Here is a 26,052-nt window from a genome sequence, read left to right on the forward strand (position 1 = left end):
CAAGTTATTGCTCAGCAAATCTTCAGAATTATTCCAAATGATTCCCAAATGAATTGCAATACTCATTCCTACTGGATTCTTCCCTGCAGGTCAGGACAAATGCTCAAAGAAATTTTTCAGTTACACATCTTGGATGCTATATTGAGGGGAGAAAAAAAAAAAAGGTTTTCAAGGTATAAAAATGCTGTTTTTGTTTGGAGGCTGAAAGTGAATTTTCACATTTATCATGACAAAAGGGTTTTCATTCACCTGCATTGTTTTCTTCACCTAAACATTCACTAAACGCATTTCTACATTTCTGTGCAGTGAGAAGGAGCAGCAAGGGATAAATGCTGAAGGTTAATGGTCAGATTTAAGACTGCAGCATGTGGAACACATTGTGAGTGTGTGCACAATGCGTTTTACCCGCTGAGGTTGTAACGCCGGTGCAGTAAATCTGCATGCGGGTGACAGATCTGACAGCTTTCCTGCAGACAGCAGCAGCAGATTTACACTTATTAACCCACGGAGGCTGCAGACTGTGTGAGCGTGAAGCAGGACCGGGTGGAACTGTGCTGGATCCCCGCAGCTTTTCATGCTCTGGATTAGATTCAGTCTGCTTGTGGAGTTTGGAATGAATTCTTTCCATTTAACAGGCAGCACAATACCACCTCACTGTCAGCACTGCGACAGTATTTCACAGCATTTATGAAGAACATGCTGTGGGAATACAAGTCATTATTTATTTGGTTCAACATTATAATATAACAGACTATATGGTCTTTAGGATGTGTTTATGCGCTGTGTACCATCACAGATGCTCAGCAGGAGTTGTGAACTTTGACATTTCACTCACCTTTTATATACTAGCAAGGTTTGCCAAGTTATTAAAACATTGAAATGCTAAACTGACACCGAATGGCCTCACAGGACAGGTCATGATGCAAGTTTTAAACAATTTAAATGCCGGTAATTAATCTATGATGATGATGATGATCAGTAATTGAAAAACATAAATAAATGAACGAATAAATAAAAATAAAACTATTCTCATCACTGCTTCAGGATCCAAAAAACATTAACTGCTACTACAACAACACACAAGTTGCATTGTGGGCAATGAAAGTTGCGTAAGGAACCATATGTGAGTGTGGGCATGCATGGTTGTTTGTCTCTTTGTTTGTGATTAACTGTTGACCTCTTCAGGATGTACCACACCTCTTACCTTTTGGCATCTGAGATAGATTCTAGCCAACTCCCCCCCCCCCCCCCCCAAACTCCCCACCTGACCCTGAACAGGACCAAGCAGGTGTAGAAAATGGATGAAAGATGAGCCATAAAATTCTTACCTCATGTTTTCTATTTCACAGTTGTGGATTGCAGAATGATTCATCTGTTGGCAATCCCTTCACACACGTTGCAAACATGATTTATAATGGATGTTTAAACAAAATGAGAAATGGCTTCTTTCCTGTCGGAAACTAGACGGTATAATGTTTGCACAGTTGTTAAAATATAATGACTCGCACCGCGTGGACTTCTGTTCCCAGTGGTTCTGTCAAAGCAAGCGACTAATTAAGGTGATATTTGGTTTTATATTTTATAAGCTGCACTGAACACTGCACTGCCTAATGCTTTCTAAAAGTGCATGGATTAGACTTGCACTTCTGACACACTTCACTCATTTTATTAGCGGTTACAAACACGAGTGCCCAGCGCTCAGTGAGAGTGCTTTCTTTTATCTGCTCAGCAGTCGTGTTTTTATATAACCGTTACACTTTTTACCAACGGGTGATGTCCTACTTATTACAAATTGTGTGTATATCCAGTTACCTTGAAATATCAATCCGTAATTGTTTTTATGATGGCGTCTTAATTTCGCCAGTATGGCACACATTTGAGCTCATGGTTTTGCAATCGGTGTTTCGGTTGTGGCTGCTTGTCGTAATTTCAGTTTATTTTTTTAACCCAAGATTGCAGAACTAGTAACCTTCTATTTAATAACAGCTGGTAAAAATGGTCTCACAAAGAAGGTATTTGTACTTCTTTCCTCAGTCCTGATTCTGGCAATTACTTGTTGGCGTTTTTTTGGCCTTTGAACAAAATCCCTTTATAGTCATAATAATATGTTATGATTGGCCGACATATCTCGCTTTGTTGAACAGCTTAATTTTGTTTGGTGTTAGATTTTCAGCTTGCAGGGTGTTTCTCTGTAAAGCAGGACATCTTCTCTCATAGTCTCATCGAGAACAACCTTAACAGTTGGGGGAGAATTCAGATCTGGGAGCTTTTTTGGAAGGTAGTGATTTCCGCTGCGGCATGCTGGCAATCAAATCTGATTCAGCCGCCGCATTTGCATGAAGCAGAAATTTGACTGAGAGCTCCCACCGGGTGTGCATCACATCACACACATTTCTCTCTGCCACTCCTTTCTTTCGTAGTTTTAGAGTAAAGGAAAAGTCTTCTCCTTTACTGCCCAGTGTGCTCGCTAAAAGCTGTTTTGTACAAACCTTTGGCCGTTGATGAGCAAAATTCAACTCTCCTCCTTTACCCTGAGGCTTCTGCCTTATTATTTATATGAATGAAACTTAGTCTCCACCATCTGAACCGCCGGATACTATCCAGCCCTCACTGCTGACTCAGGAGACCAAGAGTGTGAGGAATAGAGAGGGAGTTACTCCTCTGGACTGGAGTCAGATCCTGTAATACTGTCACCTCACTTGCAAATATAGTGACGGATGCTCGTTGGTCTTTATTACGATCTGTTCTAATGAAGTGTTCTTAGTTGCTTCATCAGACCACACCCGTCCTAGTGTTTTGGAGATATTTAGTTTAACTACAGACACATCTGCTCTCTTAGTTCTCAGTAACTTCACTTAAAGCAAAGCTAACCTGTGGTTTAAAGCTGCAGTCTGCAAGATTTGTTGTTGTTATACGTAAAGTCCTACTTTTTGGCATTTTAAGAGTTTACATGATCTATCAGAACGCTTGAAGTTGAAAACGGTGACCTCCGTAGTCGCAAAATGCAAGAAATGCTTATTTTTTAACCGAAAAATAAAAAGTTATTCAACTTCCTGTCCCGCCCCATCAAAACACATGAGAACTCGTGCACGTAGACGTGCACGCCAGATGCGCTTACACGACTCCTCATTCATCAACTCACCTGTCATTTGCGATCATGGAAGACACAGTAAGTAGACTAGCCCGTAATGAAGTTCAATAGTCCAGATAAATAAGCGTGGGGACGAGCCTACCTTGTATCGCGCGTGCACAATCGGTGATTGACAGGCAGCAGAGCCCAGCTTGTAAACCTGATTGGTTACCTTTTACCGGTCCGGTCTGCAATTTTGTAAACAAACCTGCTGGCTTTGGAGGGACCTAGCGGGACATATAGGGGACCTAGAGAACTCATTTTTTTTTGTATTGGGGTATTTAATGTACTACTTTCAGAATCCCCGGACAGTTCCAGGCATTATGCTTGAAAAAGAGTTGCAGACTGCAGCTTTAAGCCCTGCCATCTCAGTATGTCGTGCGTCTATGATGTTAATTTTATTTGTTTTGCATTTTGTTTGCAAGAGCCAGTTGTAAATGAAAGGGTTATCTTTGAGGGCTCAGAGCTGGCATCAAGCTCATTTTCATCTGCAGTCCCCGGGCAGGTAGCAATTAAAACATGTCTTCTATCCAAATGAAACGCAAATATGAGCAGAATCTCAATCAGATCCACAAAAAAACATTCAAATGAGTGCCCATTTCTATTCACAACAGTAACACAAATATAACTTTGTGGAGATGAGTCTCTGATACCAATGAACTCGACTCACTGCAGAAAGGAAGACGCACAAAGAGGAAATTGATTTAAAAAATAAAAAATACTCCAGCTCAAGCTGTGGGGAAAAAAAAAAAAAAAAAAAAAAGTAGAAAGCATCAGGGAAACATGGCCCTTCTGTTAGTCTCTCTGTTTTAATGACCTCATGGACTTAAAGCAGGCTTAATTCATTGGGAGCCTGTCGAGCATTAGTGCTTCTCTCAATGAGCGACCGCCTCCAAACACAGAAGTGCCAGAAAAATAATGGTCTGACGCATCACTTCAAGACTTTTAGATTATTATTACTTCAATGTTATAATGGACTAATTGAAAATTATAGTGTCAGTGTAGGGCCACAGCAAATTACTTTTTCACAGACTTTTTGAAATGACTCACTGAATAGAAAATGGAAGAACTTGACAGTAACATTCTACAAGAGTTTAAGGTAACACCTTAAAATGTTTTGCTCGACTAGCACTTAGAGACCTAAAGGGATTCAGTTTTGTAGGACATGCAATTACATGCAAGCAGAACGTCCTCAGAAAGGACGAGCTTGCCACTGAGAATGACTGACTGTTTTTGGTCTATTAAACTATCAACTGGAACAGAACTGAGAATTATATTTGGCAAAATGCTCAGAAATATCTCTAAGAAGTTCTTGGATGGTATTTAGAATATTTGAGGGAGTGTGACTGCATCTCTCAGAGGGCTTTCTGTACCTTTCATTCTAAAACGAATTGAGCTTATGGTGTCATGATGGGTAACTACTGATTAAAGCAAAACAATATAATTCTGTTTCTGAGTGGTTCACGCAGCCACCCACCTTTTTTGTGAGTTCTCTTTGTACCGTCATGAGATGGTGAAGAATTCTTGTCTGTTTTTTTGTTTTATTTTCATTTATTTAATGTTTTTTTTTTTTAGATGGAGGCTTCGGTATGCTACTCTGTCGCTATCCGACTCCGTGGTCACGGAGAGGCTATTAAACCTTTCGAAGTTCTCTGTCGGGATGTCGGATGCACAAGGTAATTCACCTCCCGATCAGTAGGCGTCGCTACGCTAGACGACCCAATCTCACGACGTCCTACGTGAAAGTCGTTGATTGATTGTTTACCTTCCGGCTCCATTCCACTTCTCACAGTGAATGGTGGAGACTGAGAGAGAAAGACTTTTGTTGGAGTTGGAGCTTATTGATTTTGAAATGCAAATAATTTTGACCAAATGTTGACCGGCACGCGGTAAACTCTTTCAAAAATGGCGGCGTTGTTGTTCAGAGAGGAAGGAGCTAAACCGGAAAAGTGATTCCGGAAACGATGTTGTTAGCTGACCAATCACAACCCTTGCGGTCTCCACGAGTCTCCGTCGCCTCGACGGACAGATGGGAATTTTGGCGCACTCAAGCACTCAAGCGACGAAGAGCCTCTCCGGGAGGCTCTCCGAAGCCTTTCCCGGGCGACCATAAATAAATCAGGCTCAAGACATTTGTCAACCTTGCTGTCAATAGTAACCCCACTTGAACCTTCACTTCAACATTTACTTCAACATTAATTGCTTCCCAGCAAGTGTTTGTGGCAGTCGGTGTTTAGATATATTAATTAAAAAAAAAAAAAAAAAGAAAGAAAATAAAAAGAATATATAAAACATTCGAGAAACATTAGTTGAAAAATTGGTCAGAGACGATCAATCTGAAATAATGGGATTCTGTCAGTCAGTCGCTGTATTCCTGTATTCTTTTACATTTAAGTGCCAGCTGCAATCCTCCTCCTGTTCCTTGCTGCAGCAGATAATCCCTGATTTTTACACCAAATTAGGCAGTCTCACTGTGAGGTTTCTTCTCATATTGGCTAGCAGCTCGTACCAATCTGAGAGTCACCAGGAAGCTGTGTGTGTGTGTGTGTGTGTGTGTGTGTGTGTGTGAGAGTTTACAAAGCCTGTACAAGATTTTAATGGAGACAAATTGATTTGGTCTCAACTCAGCTGTTGTGTGAATTTCTGCATGAAAACGTGAAGCGTGTTGAGGCTGTGGCTGCGGGCCGTTAATGAACCGACCCTGTTCTCTCTGTGAGCTGACGTTTCAGAGTTGTGCAGCAGGGGCTTCTGGGTAATGGCTTGTAGGAGCTCAGTGTCTCTTGTCAGCCATGATTTAAATACAAAGTTTAAATGAAACCCGCACTTATTATGGAGAGTAATGGAGCATTCGTGACTCTTCCTCCCCTTTGTGGCCTGTTGTTTTATTTACTCTTGCCGTACTGTCTCTCTGATGCTGAAGGAAAAAGGGAAATAATTACAAAAAACTGCTGGACGTGGAAGCTGGCAGCCGTATACCAAGAACTTCATAGTTCGCTGCTTTATAAAAGTAAATCAATTTTTCCTTTCAGTTTCTTCTAAAAAAAAGAATCTGTTAAAGTAAGGGGCTGTCATGGACTGTGGCATCAGGGGTTGGTGCTTTAAAGAATATCTGACAAGTCATGTTTTGATGTTGGAACAGCACGAGACTTTAACACTGATGGCTCAATCACCTTTAGCAACCTGCAGCAGATTAAGATGTTGTTAATATCTCAGGCAATCAAGCTGCCAGAGACTAAAACTTTAAACTCTGAGTCCAGGGAGGGAGACGGGAAGTTAGGAGGAGTGTTAACCTCTATCACTAGCAGTTAACTACAAGGTGAATTTAGGGTCTCCTTATCATTTAACAAGTGTGAGTCAGACTGGCAAAATAAAATGTTCCTATCACATTTGTGGAAGTGTGTCATTGCATGAACAAAGTAGATTTCTGAGAAATTACTGAGAGGAGTTTTTGAACGTTTCAAAGCTATCTCTACAAAGTTTGGACTCCGCAAATCTCTGTCAGAGAGTTGTGAAGAAATTAAAGAAATTCAAAAACTGTTGGCAGCCTTCAAGACCGTTGTTATCTTCCTTAAGAAGGGCTGAGGGACAAAGATACTTCCTAGCACAAGGAGTGTAATAGAGTATTGTGAAGCAACATGAACCCAGGTTTACTTCTAAACAACGAAGTGTTTTTAAGCCCACCATCAAGCGTACACTGATGCTAAAAAAAGATATCGCTGCTTGGCTGCACTTGGTTAAAAGCCATATGAATAATCCAGAAGAATGTTGGAAAAATGTTTTGTGGACGAATGACACCACGGTGGAACTTTTGGTTTGGATTTGAAACATTATGCTAAGGCTATGTACACACGTAGCCGGGTATTTTTAAAACCGAATGTTTCCCCCCCCCCCTCCGTTTATAAAATAATCTGTCTCCACATTACCTCGTTTTCGAAAAAAAACTCCTTCCACACATAACTGAACATCTGCGTTTTCACCTGTCTTGACAACCCAAATGCAATTTGCTGTTTTGCGCAATCTGCCCAATCAGCTAAATAATAAAGTGTGCACGCAACTTTTTTGAGCACACTGACAGGTGATTGCATGACAGTCCTCGATATGAGGACGTAATAATTCCGACAGCGAGAGGACTGAGGACCAGGACATGCAAAATTGTCACGCCATTCCTCTGGGAGTACGACTCGGGCGTGTAAAATCAAGGCAGTAAACAGCGCCTGCACAATAATAACCACCACAGTTCTCAAGACATCCATGCTTCTTCAGTAAACAAAGGTCGCACTTTATACTTTAAAGCAGATTTGTTGTTGTTTTGGCGCATATTGTGACGTTCGAAAACGCAAAACTCCGGTTATCTCTGTCTACACGCAGCTGCATAAACGGAGTTTTCAAAAATCTTCACTTTGCCCGGAGTTTTTAAAAACATTCGTTTACGATGCGTTTTTATGCGTTTTCATGTGGATGACAGGTCCAAATGTAGAAAAATATATTCGTTTTAGCAGATACCCGGCTACGTGTGGATGGGGCCTCAGAGAAAGGAACAATGTGTCATCCCAGCATGAGAACCTCACCCCATCTGTGAAACATGGCAGAGGTAGCATCATGATTGGGGCCAATATCACTGCATAAAGGTCAAAAATCCTATTCCATAATTGATGGAACAACCTTTTTTTTTATTTAAACTATACTCTAAATGGCCAAGTCAAATACTGACTTAAACCCAACTGAAATATTGAGTCAAATTTTAAATTTGCTCTAAAATGTCTACCAGATGATGTGGATTACCAGAAATATCTAATTATGTTTATTGAATAGATTACCATCAAATATGGTAGTTTTGTCTCAAGAATTCTGTCAGTCATATGTAAAAGAGCTGACAATGTTTTAGTTAATCACACGATCGAACATTTTAACAACAAGATTCAGTTCTGAAGATTAAAGTATCTTTTGACTAACATTAGATCAAACATATTGTCTCTGTTTTTTAACCCCAGCCGAGTTATTTTTCTAACTTTAACTAAGTGATGTTATTGCCAAAACCCAACCAAGAAGTGACAAAAACTTTCCTATTATGTTCTGTTTACATGTAACCAAGACCATTGGGAATATGGTGGGTGCAACAAGTGGGGTGTGTCCAACTAAACAGGTTAGGACATACTAGCTTGTAATACATAATGTAAATGCTTGGTCTATGAATTAAATGAATGGATCAACTTTATGCCATAGACACATTGCTTATGTAACCTGGGGAAAAAGCAGTATGTTTTCTTTTGATAACAAAAGAAAGTGAGATATTATGCAAGAATTGTTCAAATATGTAACAGAAATATATATGTGAAATGATTACAGTCTTACACATTTTGGCCACAAGCTCCATTAAACTCCTAAATCTAATTATCTACAAATTAAGCAGCCCTTTTTATTTCAGACAGGTGATTTTTATATGCTTTCGGTCTCGACCTCATAGTTCACTTTCTCTGCTGTACATTCAGTTCAGTTTTATCATTTTTAACCGCAGTAAAGTGCTCTTCTAGCACATGAAGTGTGCATCTGGAATATTTTGAAACCAAAAACGGGGACCTGTCCATTCCACGCCGAGTCTGCTGAGGCATATAGTGATTTGTGACTGGCAGGCAAGGAGGAAATACAAATATTGTCAAACTACAGCAGAAGTCAGTTTTGATTCTGAATTTGAATTTCTGTAATGTCTATGTTTTCTTGCTGCTCAGTGGTTTCACAATGGAAGTTTTCTTATTAAAGCCAGTCAAGTGTGCACTTTATTCAAGTGACTGGAGTAGACATCCCTGCAAATTAAAGGAGAAATATTTAGATATTGCTCCTAGACTGCAAAAAAAAAAGACAAAATGTTTTTCCTTATTTCAGTATGAATGCAAATGAACACCCCCCCCCCCCCCCCCAACAAACTAAAAAAAAAACAAAACAAAACAGAGAAACAACGGTAAATAACAGCCTTCTAGACGCGGGGTAATCTCACTTTCAGCATGGGTTGGTTACTGCCATCCTTGTGTAAACGCAGTTTTAACTTCTTTGAACTACATTATCTATTTGAACAAGACTTTAGCTTGTGTGAACAAAACAGTTGCAATAACTATAGTGTGTGTTTATATAGCTACAGCTGGTACCAGCACGAAAAAATGCAGAGCCTTTGGAAGATTTTGCAGGTCTAAACATAACTTAGAATATCGTTTGAGTTTGCTTTTGCTTTTTTTTTTTCTTCTTTTTTTTTTTTTTTTGACCGGTAATTAATTAAATTAACTGACAATTTAAGCAATAAGAACTTGTGTAAACTTGCTAATAATATGTGCATGAATGCTAATAACTTTGAAGATACTAATAAACCTCTTTATTTTCCAGTGTTTTGCCTTGGTTTTGCACATTGGGTTTACGTGTAATAAAATGTGCTATATAAATGATTTTGTTTTATACAACGAGGATGCTAATAACTTGAACATATATGCCATTAACATTTGCCTATATACTAATAACTACTATGAAGATGCCAACTATATCTATGAAGATGCCAACTATATCTATGAAGATGGTAATAACTTTATAGATGGTAATGAAGTAATTATGCATGAGCGTGTGATCATGCTAATAACATTTGATGCTAATAACCTCTGTTTAAATACTGATCATTTGAAGACATGATATAACTGCTATGACGATGCCAATAACCTGTTTAAACACATTATTGGCATATTCATAGAAGTTATTCGCATGTTTAAAGTAAACTTGCCAATCACTTGTAGGTACTTGCTAATCTTTTCTATGAAGATGCTAAGAACATGTATAAAGAGGCTCATAACTCTCTCAGACAGTCCAATAGCTGTGCGTACATGTGCTTTATAATCTGTGCGAGCGTGTTACTTGTGTAAACATGTGAAAAAATTTTCAACGGTTGTAAGGACCAGACCAGATTGTATGCAGAGGTATGATTTGCCAACATGAAAATAACTTGGAAAAAAGATCCTTACTTGTGCAAACAAAGGCCCAGATGTTATCACAAGATACTGTCCTTGAAAATGCGTTTTTTTTTTCTTTTTTTCCCCATAGTTCCTAGCAAGTCAAACATGTCAAATGTTACTACTTTTACAAATGAGATATAAGACTGATGGATAATATTTAATCAGCACAAATACCTGATGCAACATTTTCTGTCCTAAAGTCTTAGGACATATTTCTGTGTGTCATTTGGCCCCATGCTGAACTTGAATCAGTCTGGCTGGATCAACTTGATCTTCCACTGAGCTGTATCCTGATCTGTGGGTGTCCCGGTTCTCAAGGAAACTTGCACCCATCTCACAATGGATCTAGATAAAGATAAGAAAAACACTGATTTCACACCTATCTCTTCCTGTCCTCTACTTTCTCTCAGCAGATTTGTAAACACATAAGACAATCAGACCTGAAGCTACTTTTGGAGTCTGGACTCTGACTCTGCTGTGAAGCTGCTTGTGTTTGGACAGTCCAGAATTCGAGGTAAGGAATCATTGTTACCCTCTTTTTCTCCTTATTTTGTTTTTATTTGAAGCTCTCTCTTATCTTTGTAAACTTGCACATCTTCCTTCTCTTCTTGTGTTGCTGTGAAGATTAAAGCAGGCTGTTTTGCTCTTGAAATCTCTCTAAAAAGTGAAAATAAACAGTTGTGCAGTTGAAAATATACTTTATTTCATCAGTCCATACACTAATTAACCTCAGGTTTGGGTTGAACCCTCTTATTTTAGAAACTATAGTCCTCAGATAGACATATTTTGGTATACTGGTACATTTATTTTGAACATTTTAGTTTCAAGTCATTGGAAATTATAAATGGATTCTTTTAAGATATTTCTTTCTGCATTTCTTAGACATTACTAACCCCAGAGACATTCAATAAAGCAACTTAAACCTATAATTTATTCTATTAATTTTACTTTAATGCAAAGTGATTAGTTCACATAAGCTGACAATTTGTTGAAATAACATGTAAACCCATTATTGCATGCATATTTACAACCTTAATTGAAATGAATGACCAAGTTTGGGTTATATTAAGGGTACTGATGGTTTTGTCTCTGATTTTTGATTGTTTATTTGGCTAATTCTTTTTCGTTGACTTTTATACTATGTTTTACAAATAAATCCAGTTAATACATTGAGTTTTTGGGGCCACAAGTTTCAGAGAAAGTATTCCTGCTACAGTCCTACAACTACTGCACACAAATGGCCAGGTGAACAGAGGTAGATGATAGTAGAGAAAGAAATCCAGTATAAAAATGTTTAATCGAAAGGTGACCAATACAGCAGAAAACTGAGAAGGATGAATTGTATGTTGTATTGTAATTGTTTCACAAATTGAGAGTTTCAGAACATCTTATTTTTTCACTTTCAGCTTGAACAGTTGATCTCCGAATATAAACACAGCATTGCATTTCTGTAGAATCGGAGTTAACGAGTTCCGTCTAAGATGTACTGTTAAATCTCTGAGAAATGTCCAAAATGTTCTGGACAGATCCTGTTTTCTGTGTATGTTAATATGTTATGACAAACTGCACTGAAATCAATGTGCAAACACTGGAGGATGTGTACAGTACATATGCCTCAGGATCTCTGTGTATGTGCTTGTAGAGTCGGAGCTTTCCCCGTTTGCCTTGGGGCAATTCAGAGATCCCACGGGAAAAGTGAAGGTTAAAGATCTGCTTGAACTTGAACAAACTTGCACACAGATCAAATAATATTCCGGATAAGAGATAAGAGCTTATTCAGGCTAGAATTGGCATACTCAAACGCAGTACAGAGGTAATTTGTGTGCAAAAAGAGATGTGTGAGGGGAAAACTGTGCCTTTCTGGGGATTTAGATCATTAAAGGTTTAAAGGATGTTAAAACAGAGGTAAAAGAGTAGAATTTTTATTACTTCATATGTCAGCAGAAGTGGTGACTTTTATAGAAATAGACCCTCATGTCCAAACAATATATTTACGATATTTTCTTTATAAATACCAGCTTAGATTGACAGAAATATATAGACGTCATTAATGAAAAGGAAGGGTTTGATGATTTACTTATTCCATACACGTAGCCACACTGTTATGCTCAGGGAAGTGTGTGTTTCTGCATAACTTTGGAGATTAAAGAGCCAAAAACAAACGAATAAAGCTCTCCAATCCCTTAAGATATTTAGTTCGCATTATGAACAGTGATTGGTGGTTAGAATTCTGTTCATATGGGGAAGCTGCGAGTGACAACACTAATTAATCTATGAATTAATCTCACAACTTGTTTAAGAGGTTGTGTGTGATACATCAACAGGTTCTTCTGCTTCATGTGCTTTCCTCTAAACACGGATTATACTTGATATAACTGAGGATGTTTGTTTTTTTCTTTTACAGAAATCTGTTAGCAAAGTGCATCGTGAATTTTTAAACAAAGTAATTCTGCCAAAATGATAATGTAAACAACAACATATATATATATATTTTTTTTTTTTTTTCAGACAATTATTGGTAAATTAAATGTAAAACTGGGACATCTAAAACTAGGAAGATGAAATCTTGGAATAAGAGTTTGATACGAAACTGTCTTTGTTCTGTAATAACTGACGTCAGCACGTCGGGCCCAACTTCATGCTCAACCGGATCATGATGCTCCAGGTCCCATGGAACAGTTTCCCACTCATATACTCATATTAGGGAGTCGCAGCTGTTTTACTAATGAAAGGAAAAAGACACACTGTGTCCTATATTAACAATGTCGTATAAATCCTTTTGATTATGTGATTTTCTCATTATTTTACATTGAAGAGATTTGAAATGATTTGAAATAAGGTTCACTAATTGAACCTGATTCTGTCCAGTCAAAAAAACCCTTGACCGGATCGAGAGTTTACTTGGTTTCCTTTTTTTTTTTTTTTTTTTTCCCTTTTTCAAATCTTTTTGGGGACCAGTGCTAGCTTTAAAGTGAGGAATGTTTGGAAAGTAAATACATTTTCGTGCAAACATTTGTTTGAAGTGGGGACACTGGCAGAAAATGGGAACAGTACTGTAAACCAACATTAATTACAGTGAAAATGTGTTTTTGTTTTTTCATGGAGGCAGTGATGGAAAGCGAGGACATTTGTGATAATGAGCATATTGGGAGGCAGACTTTTCCTAATTGTTAACGAACATAACATTACAGCACAACTCAAGATCGGTGTAAAGAGGGTGCTTTTAAGGCCAGATGGGATTTTAGGAGAGGGTGAAGTTAGTTTTGGAAAGTTAAGAAGTTTTCTGGTCATATTTGGAAAATGAAGACTGCCTGTCAGAGGAGGCCTGTTTGAAGATTTAATGCTGACTTTGCAGTTGGGTTCAGGATAAGGTTAGAGCTTAAAAGCTGTCGGCAAATATCTTTATTCGTAGGGACAGTGGTGTGGAAACATAAACGTTTGTGTCTGGCCCAGTTATTCATTGTAGTAGCTGGATTATGTTATTCCATGTCAACGTTTTAACTCCTTCTGCTCAGTGTCTCTCTGCCTTTGCATCTCACGTCTCACCTTGACTGCAGGTCATCGAGAAAACTGTGAAAACAAACTTTAGAAACACAACACGCAATAGTTTTGAAGTCGGTTGAACTTTTTGGACCTAATTTTGATTTTTTTTTTTTTTTTTTTTTTTTTTCTTCTTTTTTTCCCCTGCTGCCTTTTAACCAACACTGTACAGTGCAGCAGTGGTGAATTTTTGACCCAAAAATGTAAACATGAAGCTACTCAATGAGTTATTATCAAGTGAATAGAAGAGCAATACTGACCTTACAAATTATCTTTATTATTATCTATTTAAATTTACAACAATAAATATGTCTTATCCAGTTCCTCAAGGATGCTATCTGACAATCGGGACCACACTGGCATATCTTTAGAGGGGTTTATTGGACAATGTATCCATCTCGAACGCCAAAATGTTTCCATTTATTTCCATATCTGTTTATTTTTAGTCTCAATTGGGTTGTGAAAAAAAGTTTTTGGGAGTATCTGTCAGTTTTAGTCTGTGACACCAGCAACATTTAACTTGTTTGAATGCATTCCACATACGTCATGACTTAAAACTGTTGAGATACTCCACATATTTCCATATCTTTTAAGCCTCTCGTCATCATGAAAAAAAAATATTCCAGGTCGATACGTAATTTTACCTTCTCGAAAAGAACCTTCTCTCAGTGATGCCGAGGCTTTCTTTTCCACAGGGAGTGGCTCATTTATATGTGTGTGTTGAAACGGAGATAATGAAACTATATGTGCTTTCCCAAAATCGAACATTTATTTTGACAGGAGCAGCCATAACAACGACCTGCCTTCTATTTTTACTTCAGTTTGTCAGGCTCCCGCTGAGAGCAGCTTTGATTCAACTTCCAACCCAGAATCCGTCTGTTTCATGCGTTTGTTGCTTCAGTTTATCCTCTTTTTATTGGAGTGACTGCAGGGACGCTGAAGTTGGGTCTGATATGAGGCCAAGCATTGTCGTTTTTTGTCTTTTTCATTTTTTAGATATTGAGTTTTGAAGGCAGGAAAAGATCATTAAGAAAAAACAATATGACTCCAGCTGAAGAAATGTCATTGGAAGCACAATTAGAGCACACTTTTTGTTTTTGTTTTCAACTTCACACACACAAATCACATCGTAATGGATAGAAAGCCATGAATGAAGTCTGTTTCCATTGTGATATTTAGCTTTTAATTAAATGCCAGCCTCTTCATCTCGGCCAAGTTTCAGGACTTTTTTAAATTTATTTTGCAGATCAGTTTTTACAGAAATTGCAATCTCCTCTCCTCCACCTGTTTTTCTTTCATACCAAACTGGAAAATATGCAGTGAAACAGTTCAGCAGAAACGCATATTATTACTAATGCATTATTTTCTGTGTCTGTCATAATCCTAACAGGTAATTCTGTGTTTCCAGTGATGAGCTGAAACTGTGTTTAGTGCTGCATGAAGGTAGCCTAGAATATATTTCCCTCTAAAACAGAAAGTCACTTTACTTATGACACTTGCCTGCATGTTGCACACTGTGTGAGCTTCCCTCCTCATAGTGCACATGCAAGAGTTTTAGATGTAGTATTTATTTTGATGAGAACATGACAGAATGTGATCTCATGTTGCAACTTGCATGTAGCTTTCTCTCATTTGAGAACTATGTTGGGATGATAAGTGAAGCTTATTAAATTTCTTAGGCCGACCCTCTTGGCTCAAACACTATTGTATAAAGCTGTTTGGTGCCAAATTTTCTGCTTTTAACGACAGATTCAATTCTCACTTCCTGCGCTGCCACATAAAAACACTCGGCTGCAACCAAAGCACCAAATGCTGCCTCGGTTTCTTCCTCCTCTTTCTTGTCTAGCTCTGCTTTGCAATGACGGAGAAACCAACGCCAAGCTGCACCTTCCTCTGAAAAGGCCAAGAATCCGCAAACGCCCCCAAAATTACAAATGAAATCAGTTTCACACAAACTCCTACGAGCCTCTTTGAGATGCTGTTCAATTTCGACAAAAATGAACATATTTGTGTTTCATATCCAGGACTCTCTTGGAAAATTGAATAGAAATTGAAATCTCACGTAGAGTAATGTCAACCCACTAGATTTTCCAAAGTTCAGTAAGAAAACGGCTCCCAAATACTTGTATATCCCTGTGACTCTGTCACAGCTTTTATAGATTTTGACTTCTAAAGGAAGATTTCGAAGTGGTGGTCGTAGAAATATCAGTGGCCAGCTTTGTTTCTAAAGGAGGGAACGTGGCTAATAGCTGGACACAACCACCATGTGACAGATGAGAATTATTATATTTTGTTTGAGTTATTTTATTGTTAACATGACCTCCGTGGTTATGTTGGAAACATAAAGCCTTGGTGTCTCAGAGTATGTTAGTGTAATCATGCCTGTCTTCCTTTGCTAATCATTAGAAGCCTATATTTTATAACACATGGGAACTGTTGAAACAATGCTTATAAGTAGGTAGGAAGGGGTGGAAGATAAACCAACAGAAATACGTTTCACTTTGCCAATTTAAGGTTGGGGATAAAGAAATGCAGGGATACGGGGTCAGGCCTAAATATTGATGAATGCATTGTTACAGATTGTAGTCTGTAGCTTGAACGCTGTGCTATACAAAACAAGCTAAAACGTTACCGTCTCACAATTTCTGTGACTTTGTGGCAATACTCTATTTTAGACGTGAAAAATGTACTTATTACACTTTTTTCTCGTGAGACTGGGCTGCCTTCATGCTGCCATTTTTGAGTGCGTTTGATGGTCGCCGACATTGCCCCTTCTTATTATAGTTCGAAAGCCGCACTTGAACGCAGCAATTGTGTAACTTGTTTCAATTGTGTAATCTTGTTTCAGAAATGAAAGAAATCCAAATGCTCAGTATCTGAAAAGAGAGCATGCTCAGTGTTGGTAACTACCTCTTATTGCGAACCCGTGAAGCAGATTTATTTTACCCCAAACATGTGACGGATAAGAGGGTCCCTCCCCCCCTGCTTCTCTCTTCGGTCAGGGATTAAGGCCAGGGGGGATTATCTGATCTCTGTCTTGTTGAAGGCCTGAGGCGCCCCACAGGGCAGCGGAACACCCCACAGACACAACAGAAGGTCTCTTACAGTAGTGGTCAAATACAACAACCGGTGAGCAGGATCTCAAAGTGAAATTCATGCGAGATTCAGCTCTCTGTGTTCGCCTTGTAAACACAGAGAGACACAAATCACAGGGTTGGATGGAGAGCACAGCATTATGGAAAATACCCCTTTAAACACAAAGGTCTGTGGAGCACATCTTCTCTTCACCTCAACATGAAATCAAGAGCTGATTCAGATGACTGGGCTCAGTGTCCAATACCTCAGTTCTCTATGACACTGCAGGCAGGCTGTGGTGGCCGGGGAATGTCCTGTTATGTGGTCGCACAGTTTTTTTTTTTTGCCATTTTTAATTCCGTTTACTTGTAAAACAAGTAGTTTATTTATCAGAACGAACTAACGCGGGCCTCAAAATATCTGCCATATCATTAACTTCAAATGTCAGCACCTCGTTTATTTGATTGATTGGAAATGAAACAGCTTATTTCTTTTAACCAAATTTGATAGTTCTAACTTTTCACATTTGCAGATTTAATGCTCTTTGTGTGCTGGCTTTTAAATTGAAAATATTACATTAATTGATAAGAAAATTCTAATTTGAGTTCTCTGTTTAATACATTTCCCTCCAGGTTGATTTAATGGTTATGTTGCACGTATGCAGACCTTAGCTGAAACTCAGCCCATGGGAATAACAGAAAACTGCTCTGGTGTCTGGTTTCTGCTGTCAATAAAGACGAACCTTAATGTTGAAATCTTACAAAATACTGATGAAAAGGTTGTTATCTGTTCGATGTGCTGTCCTGTTCTTCATCTTTTCAATTGTTGAAATAGGATATCTGCATCATTATGGAAAGCATTACAGTAAACGCCAAATGTTTCCATTTTCTGTGTCTGTGCTCTTCATCAACCTGACATTTATTATTCTTTCATCCTTTTTGCTTGCGGTGGTCTAACCTTCAACGCAGTTTTGTCGAGGTCAGTCATTTTATTTACAAAAATGTAAAAAAGAAAGAAAAAAAAGAAATCTGAAATGATTTGTCCAAAACTGTCGACTTGACATCACTGATGCTATTTGATGTTATTAAGTTGGTCTCGTGGAGTCTCCGTCTCGCTTAGATCAAGAGACGGCAACTGTTGGACAACATTTGGTTTCTCATCTCGGACCTTACAGGCATAAAATAAACTCTTGTTTGAGTGAACATGGCCTCTTTTCTGAAACTGTACATGGTTAATTACCCTGTGTGTGTGTGTGTCTGTCTGTGTGTGTGTCCTCCAGCAGTTGGTGGGGTAAGGGTGGGGCTACATGTCTGCCTTTGGATTAAATACGATAAGATTCAACCTCCTCCTCCCTGTTTTCCTCCTGTCTTTATCCCCTCTTCTGGAAAATGCTCTAATACTCCCTGAACCCTCCCCACACCTCTGATATATGACTCTGTGTGTGTTTTACATGCATTAGTGCTCCCCACCCGTATTCCCTCTGCAACCACACACTAGTAACGAATGTCTGTTGGCATGTGAAGGTATTTTTGCCATCTTTATGTACATGCTGTCCAAGACAGAGAGTGACCTGGAGTTTCCTGGCAGTTTGTGCTGAACAGATGAAGTTACTGTGAAAATAATGAGCTGCATGAGTTGAAACTGGTACCAAGAACCTCGTGACTCTGGGGGATGCAGCTCGAGATGAGCTCGGAGTCCTCTCTGTTAAACTGACTGCAGTTTTAAATATTAATCTTGTGTCCCTGCTCATACGTCAGACCTTCATTTATCTGAGCATTTTAATCCTTTGGGCAGAAGCTGAGCACCAAGCATGTATGACTTTGTTGAAGAATGGACTCGTCAAGGAAACAAAATAAAAGCTCAGAAAGCAAAAATAATCCGCCTGATCCACAGAAATGAACTTTTAGTTCTATAATACCCAAAACAGCACTCATTTCTGTGGTTTCCTGATTTTATTTGAGGTTTATTTAAAAAAAACAAAACAAAAAAAAAAACTATAAATTCCTCCGCTCGCAGCCAAACTTACCCATTCAAAATGGAAAACGAGGTTACGGCAGGGCCTTAGCCAACCACTGTCAAATTTCTAGTAATTTTCTCACCTTTTTTGACACTAACATACTTAATCATCATTAAATTGTTGAGACCCAAAATAAGTTGGTACCTGAAGTTTACTCAAACTTTCCTGTCTGCTTTCCTCTGGTACTCCTAATAAGGAATAGACAGGTTTTCCTGTTTGTGCCAGACCCAGGGACATTTTTCTCAACGATCCTGTTGGAATTTCTTTTGCTGTTTCACTTGTGCGACTTTTTTGTTTGTTTCCGTCAAGTTATATTTTCTTCTTTCCCACTAACGGGGTCAAACTTACATGATTAGAAGACCATCTTCAACCAAAAATTCAGCCAGACGCTTGAGCTCTGTGTTTGAGATTGTAAATCCCACCACATTAGAACAAGAGTCCGATTGGTCAACAAGGTGTGAATGTGGTCTGCGATTGGTAGACGGACCGCTAACGGTAATGCACGGTTTTAGATATGGAAAAATGAATCAATGAACCCTATTTGTTACTGTTTGAGGATTTTCATTAGCCCAAACACAGAGTTTAGTTGCCCCAAGGACGTTGGTAACTGTTAATTTTACAAAACAAGGAAGCAGAGCTGGACTGTCTGGTTTTCTCTGCTATTCTGATACTATAATTAATACCAAAGATGATTTTTATGTAAATTATATTATTAATGGAAAAAAAACAAAAAACACTTTCAACACAGTTCCGACACTGTTTGGATTCTCTCATTGGTCCCAGATAATCAGTACAAACACTAAATATTACATACATCTTCATTAAAAATAAAAAAAGGCAAGTAGCATCATGTATCTGTAGTTTTTCATCAGTTCTTGTGATCTCATGCTGCAGTTTACTGTTGAAAAGTGCACATATAGGAACAGTTGGAAGAAACATTTCTGCAAATGTCACCAATATCTTATTGATGCTTTTTTTTGTCTTTGGTGTATGATTGTAATTGGACAACACACTGACCAACGGCTCGATAACCTCCAGGGTTACTCGGACAACTCTGATGGTACAAACGAAAATGAGAAATGGACGAAAGCATTGACTTGTTGATACGCAGCAAGTTTAATGTTTCATAGTCTAGGAGAAGGATCTCTTTGTTTGTTTGAGTGTGCTGTTTCGGGCGTGTCTGTGCTCACACTCCGTCTTATCCTGCCTGGGTTTTGTCCCAGGTTGGCCTTTTTTTCACCCTGAAAGCTATCTGTCTCAGTCTTTGACCTGGTTTTCTGAGCAGCTCGAATATAAAAACCTTCCATCACGCTTCTGCTGCTTCTCTGAGCAGATCGAGTATTCAGGAAATTCTAGACCTCCTACGTCCTATCGGTCATTTGTTCTTGGAGGTGGCCCACATTGAGTTGATTATTAATTTCCTTTCCTTTCCTTTCCTTTCCTTTTCTATTCTTTTTTTTTTTTTAACTGTCCCAAATTTTAGAGAGCCAGTGTTTCCTGTCTGACCCAGAAAACTAGAGCTAAGGAGAAACTCCAGACTCAATGTTAGACATGCTACATAAGGGAAAGTAAGGGGAGAAAAAAAAAGAAAAGATCATTATTTCAAGGTGAATTTCAATGGCTCTGAATTGTGGAGGGTCCAATATATTTGAGTGTTCCTATTTTGTTTAGCAGTGACATAAGAGGCTCAATTAAGGCCTCCAAACACTGCTGTGTGTGTTGCCTGGATTTAAGTGTTTCTTCCTGCTGGTTTGTTTAATTGCTAACAGGATGACAGGAGGTGAAGTGGTCATTCTGAAATCAGAAGGTTACTGGTTTTGATCTTCCTCAGTTCACATGTCAAAGTGTCCATAACCACAACAGCCACGAGGGGAAGTTATGGTCTCTTTTTTTTTTTTGAGGAACATCCAGTAATAATAGTCGAATAAAATCGTGTGCAACATGACATAGAAACACAGTAAAAGACTACTGCCAACTCGCATAGTCTTGGTGACAACTATGGGAGCTATTACATTTCATCCAGTGTGCCACCGTGCATGTTGCTTTCAGCTACTCACGACACTGGACATTGGCTCCAAATCCATCACGATTTCCTGAAACTCCTCTCCTGAATAACATTGACTGGCTGCATACATTTGCATGAAAATCTTGCTATCTTGTTGGCCTTGGCATTTTTACTAGCTTCTGACAAGTGACCTCGTGTGGCTGACTGGGCTGGAGTTGACCCGCATGTATATGGTGCATCCGCTGCCTCACGTGGGCGGGTGGCAAGCCAGCAGGCGAGTCTGCAGATTTGTTTTTATTACAGAGTAAGAAAGCTGTTTTGTACAAATTGAACAAATGGACATTGTTCGTTATTGCCATTTATGGTGTAAAATCCAAAATACTTCCAAAGAGTTATGGTTAAAGTTTCCCCACATTCAAATTGATTTTAAGATTATGTTTTTTTTTTTTTCGAACGTTGAAGAAACATTGATGGCCCCATTGAGCTCTTAGCTTACATTTGCAGGCACAAATATTGGTAAAATTGTCGAATTCATTTATTTATTTATTTTTTAGTTTGATTTATAAATAATTGTGTTGTCTTGGAGCACTGGTAAGATACATGAAACAGGATTACAGTTTACACATTTTAGGATTGTGTTTTGAGATTTAAAACTTGCCTCTGCCAGGAAGACTGACAATCTTGGCCTTCCACATTTTTAGAGCAGTGGATTGTGGGTATAGTTGAAATCCTCCATCGCTCCAGCAGCAGTGAGCTTTTAGAGGAGACTTAGAGGAGCTATTTCAGATCTGATTCGGATATCGGTCAGGCCCAGATTCCTCAAATAGGGGGTGAATATTTAAATCGGATGGAAATTAACCCGAAGATCTGCTGTGAGCTCAATCTGCTGCTGTTTAATCTCATACTGAGCCCATCGCCCGAGTCTGAAAGTGGAAATAATGAAGAAAGATAATGTGTTGAGTCTGTTTCTGGGTCCCTTGAGTGATAGGAGAGGCAGTCGACTGTCCATGTTGGGGGGGGGGGACTTTGTGAAGCCATGAGGAGCTCTAATCTACCAGAATGAATCTGATTATCATTTCCAAAAACATATCATAGAGAGGCTTACAGACTGCCTGCAGAGCGGGGATCAGCAGCCAGACGTGCTCTTCAACTTGGAATGATACAAGAAGTGATTAAGAGCCAAAGCACCAGAAATAGCTTGACGGAACACATACCATGAAAAGCGTGTGTTGGGAATAAAAATTACAACAAAAAGGGCTGTGAATCCAACCCCCTGCAACAACTTGATATCCAATACAGTTGTCACAGATACATATGACATTGGAGTTCCAATTTGTTACACTTTGAGAGTATCATTTTGTGATTTTATTTCTCATGGATTGGATTTCATTACATTTTGCACAAACATTTATAATGTACAAATCAAAAAGCTTAGTTTTTCTAAGGTTTTATCGAAATGGCACAGAGTTCATGATGCTTTTGAAAAATACTCTTTAAATCTTTATACTAAACGTCACTCCATTACAAAACAAAAACAGTTTTTTGAAAGGTTTTGTCCATTTAGGATACGATGAAAATATTAAATATAATGGGACGCCTTATATTGTACTATGCAAAAGTGCTAAGCCACCCCTGTTTTTTTTTTTATATTTTGCCTGCACGCAGCCAGACTCTTGTATAATCTTTTAAAGCGGTCTTGAACAATAGCTCTCCAGGCTTTCTGAAGGTCTTTCAAAATCTTTCTTTGGACATTGGCTGCTTTTTTTTTTGCCCATTTTTAGTCCAGCCATTGAATGTGACCATTTTCAGAGAAATGCTTTTTTTTTTTTTTTTTGTTTTTTTGTTTTTTTGTATAAGCCTCTTAACCCTGACCTATAAATCATTAAGGCATAGAAAAAAGCACCCAACTCCAGGCACGAGCCACTGTTGTGCCTATACATACCAGACAACTTGACAGAGAACCAATTTTAAAATGTATTTTTAGGCACTTTGTTACCAGCGACCTGTCACAAAGATACATCATTGTTCCCATTTCTTTGGAAAATGACCCAAGAAGTGGACTGAAAATCAGTGGCAACAGGTCTTATGGAGGGATAAATCCTCCCCAGAGCCCGGACCTCAACATTACTGAAGCAGTGTGGGTTCAGCTAGACGGAGAACGGAACAAAAGGCAGCCGACATCCAAAGAAGAACTTTGGGATGTCCTTCAAGAAGCCTGAAGACCTCTTATAGAAACAAATTATAAGGAAAGCTTGTCTAAGAGGGTTCAGGCTGTGTTGAAGAATAAAGATGGTCATTCCCTAATATTGACTTTTAAGCCTCTCAGATTTGTACTCCTTTTTTATTTTTTGGTATTGCCTTATGCACCATATTTCCATTTGCGCATGCTTCAGTAGATTGCTACTCCTTCTTCCCGTTTCCTGGCAGTGAATGAAGACATTTTTTGCACAGTTCAATACCTGCAGGTATGAGTAGATGCATTAGGCAGTTTAGGGTTGAAACAGATTTATAAATACGAGCAACGAGGTGTTACGTCGGGGACTGACGAAGGCTCTCGGCTCACTTTCACTCAGAAACTGAATCGCCAGGAGAACTACCTGCTCAGCTGTTTGTTCAGCTTTTCCTCGCTCTTTTCTCAAAATCACCCCTCTTTGCTTTCTCTCCACCACCACCCTGTGTCCCTCTGGCTTTGGTTTGAGCGCTGCTCTAATTCAATCAGGGTGTTCTGTAGCCTCAGAGTGAGAGATTGCATGTTCATTAAAAAAATCCTGATTAGTCCAAAAGACTGATTACACTTTGTAGCTATTGGTGTGTGTGTGTATTGCTGCCCATTAGTCTTCCACTTGAAGCTTCCCTCCTGCCCTCTCATTTGTCTAATGGATGAAGACTTAAGCCCCCTTAAAACACAACGTGCACGCTCACTATATATGTGCATGATGATCCATTAATTAGCTTAAGTGGACCCTCAGGCTTCCTCTTCCTCCCCCCTTCCCTCCATTTTCCCCTCTTTCCTTCTTCACCCTCTTTGTTTTCTGGGGGTCTTCCTGGAAAACAATGACCCCGTCCATCAATCCCTCCCTTCAGTCGATGCGTTTTCACCTCCGGCAACAAAGTCTCATTAAAAGTCAAGTGATTTATTTTGTTATGTGCAGTTCATACCAACTCTGTCAGAAAGTTTATCCTTTAGCATCAGTCGTGCTCTCAGTCTGTCCTCCCTGGAAGGTTTCTGAGCAGATTTCTAGCTTTTCCTGCCTAATTCCTAATATTTATCATGGAAAGGCTCAAAGGCGAGCAGGCAGGGCTTTATGAAGAATAAAAAGGCAGATATTCCTAATGCTCACATGTGTGTTTGGCGGTTGGCTAACGATTGACAGCAGCTACATTTAGGGAAAAATCAATAGCAAAAGCCATCTGGGATTTTGCCTCAGGGGTACTTTTCCTTCGTCTCTACTTCAGAAGGAGCTTGTGGAGCGATTATTAGTCAGCTGGAATGTGGTACACAGAAACGGTGCTCAACATGAAGCCTAGGGAGGGTTTGGGGGTAGTGCTAAGGGATGGTGATCTGCATCAAAGAAACAAAATAAATAATGAGACGGGAGTGCCGTTATAAGCCATATAAGGCAAGATATAGTGTTATAAGCAGTATGGACTTTTTTAATCAATTGTAAGACTATTTGTCTTTATATAAAAAAAAAAATAATAATGGTATGAAAAGTAAAAAGCATCTTACCAAATTAACCACAGCTGTTAAATTACACTTTTGTTTCAGCTCAGTTGGTTTAATTAGTGACATTTTTATCCTGAATTCTTGCAAGGTTTTACACTCGAGATAGTTAAAATTTGAATATTACAAGTAACATTTTGAATAAAAAATAGGGCTGGGCGAGTTGGCTCGTTATTATCGCGTTAATTATTTAACGCCGATAAATATTTTATTGCGCATTAACGCAGGTTTTTATTATTTATTTTATTATTGTAAAAGTCTGTTGCTCACAGGCTTTTATTTTGTAAAAAGTCTGTTGCTGTCTGCTGCGGAACCGGAAAAGAAAGTAATCGGCGGATCCACCAAACATGGAGAAGGGTACGGAACTTTTACTCGGCCATTTTCATTTTAAAATTCTTCCAGACGGCAGAGTCGACAGAACCAAAGTTTTCTGTAAACACTGCCGAGTTGAATTGTCTTCTCACCGTAGTACTTCCAGTCTAAAATATCACTTAAAGGCAAAACACACAACTGATATCAGCAAGTCATTCAAGGAAACAGATAGTGGAGCGAGGCTTCTACATAAAAACTACAGAAAGATGCTGATGTTAAAAGTGTGTTTGCACAACAAATGTTATGGCACTTTCATTCATATGGCAGCACATTTAAAATAAAACTAAATGCTAAAAGCTATACACTACTTTTGAATTCATTATTGGATTTTGCGTACAAATGCGATTAATCGTGATTAATCAGGGAAATCATGTGATTAATTCGATAAAAAAAATGTAATTGTTGCCCAGCCCTAATAAATTTTTATTTTTTAAAATTTTTTTTTGGTCATCAAATTGAACTAAATGACACAAAGAAATCAACATATTGCTGCTGTGAAGTATATACAGAAAGGATACAACTCTACAAATGCAAAAGTGGCTCTATTCTGGTAAGTTTAAGCAAACTTAAGATTCAACTGTGTTTCTACTAAATGATTCTTTTGATCTGATGCACAATTGGTGACATCTTATTTAAACACACGCTTTAACTGTCTGCGCAGCAAAAATGAGCGGCTCCTGTGACTCTTTTGGACTCATGTGAATATTTGCTATAAGTTGTAAAAAAAATGGTGACACAGTGTTGTTAAAGTGGGGGAAGACGGAAATCTTGCAACATATGGTAATAAGTGTTGTTAGAAGACTTGGCTGTTTTCAGGCTGTAAAAACATTTTTGCCCATGATTGGAGACTTTAAGCAACATGTTTTTTTTTTTTTGTTTTTTTTTAAATAAATTTTCTTTTCTTTTTTTAAACCTAAATACATGTGCATGTTGCTATTGGTCTTACCAGGACCTCTGAGGACTTGTTTCGCCATATGGCTGGAAAAATGGATTCATTCGCTGGAAATGGTGCCAGAAAAGCAGCTTTTTCACCAATGGCGCTAACTGCTTACATAGCAAAGTAACAGAAAAACAAAAATGAAGATGTATTTACAATTAAGAGTCTGACAGTAAAGGCAATAAAGTGTATGATGTGATAAAAGTGAGCCTTTCAGAAATGGATAGCTTTGTGATGCATCACATTTAGATCTTGCCTTTCTTATT

The 26,052-nt window shown here is 38.6% G+C and overlaps 1 protein-coding gene across 6 annotated transcripts in view; it reads left to right on the forward strand.

Moving 5' to 3' along the window:
• LOC142367250 (semaphorin-6C-like) overlaps positions 1 to 26,052 on the forward strand; it is a 191,438-nt gene that overhangs the window by 23,694 nt on the left and 141,692 nt on the right. For 3 of the 6 annotated variants that reach the window (XM_075449228.1, XM_075449233.1, XM_075449231.1), the window contains exon 2: positions 10,530 to 10,630. The exons of 1 other annotated variant lie outside the window; for it this stretch is intronic. The gene's annotated coding sequence lies outside the window, so the exon portion shown is untranslated. Of the gene's footprint in view, positions 1 to 4,700; positions 4,807 to 10,526; positions 10,631 to 26,052 lie in introns of those variants that run through there. 2 more of the 6 variants (XM_075449230.1, XM_075449229.1) reach the window with 2 other exon arrangements.

This window comes from Odontesthes bonariensis, chromosome 18 (assembly GCF_027942865.1).
Source record: "Odontesthes bonariensis isolate fOdoBon6 chromosome 18, fOdoBon6.hap1, whole genome shotgun sequence".
Lineage (NCBI taxonomy): Eukaryota > Metazoa > Chordata > Actinopteri > Atheriniformes > Atherinopsidae > Odontesthes > Odontesthes bonariensis.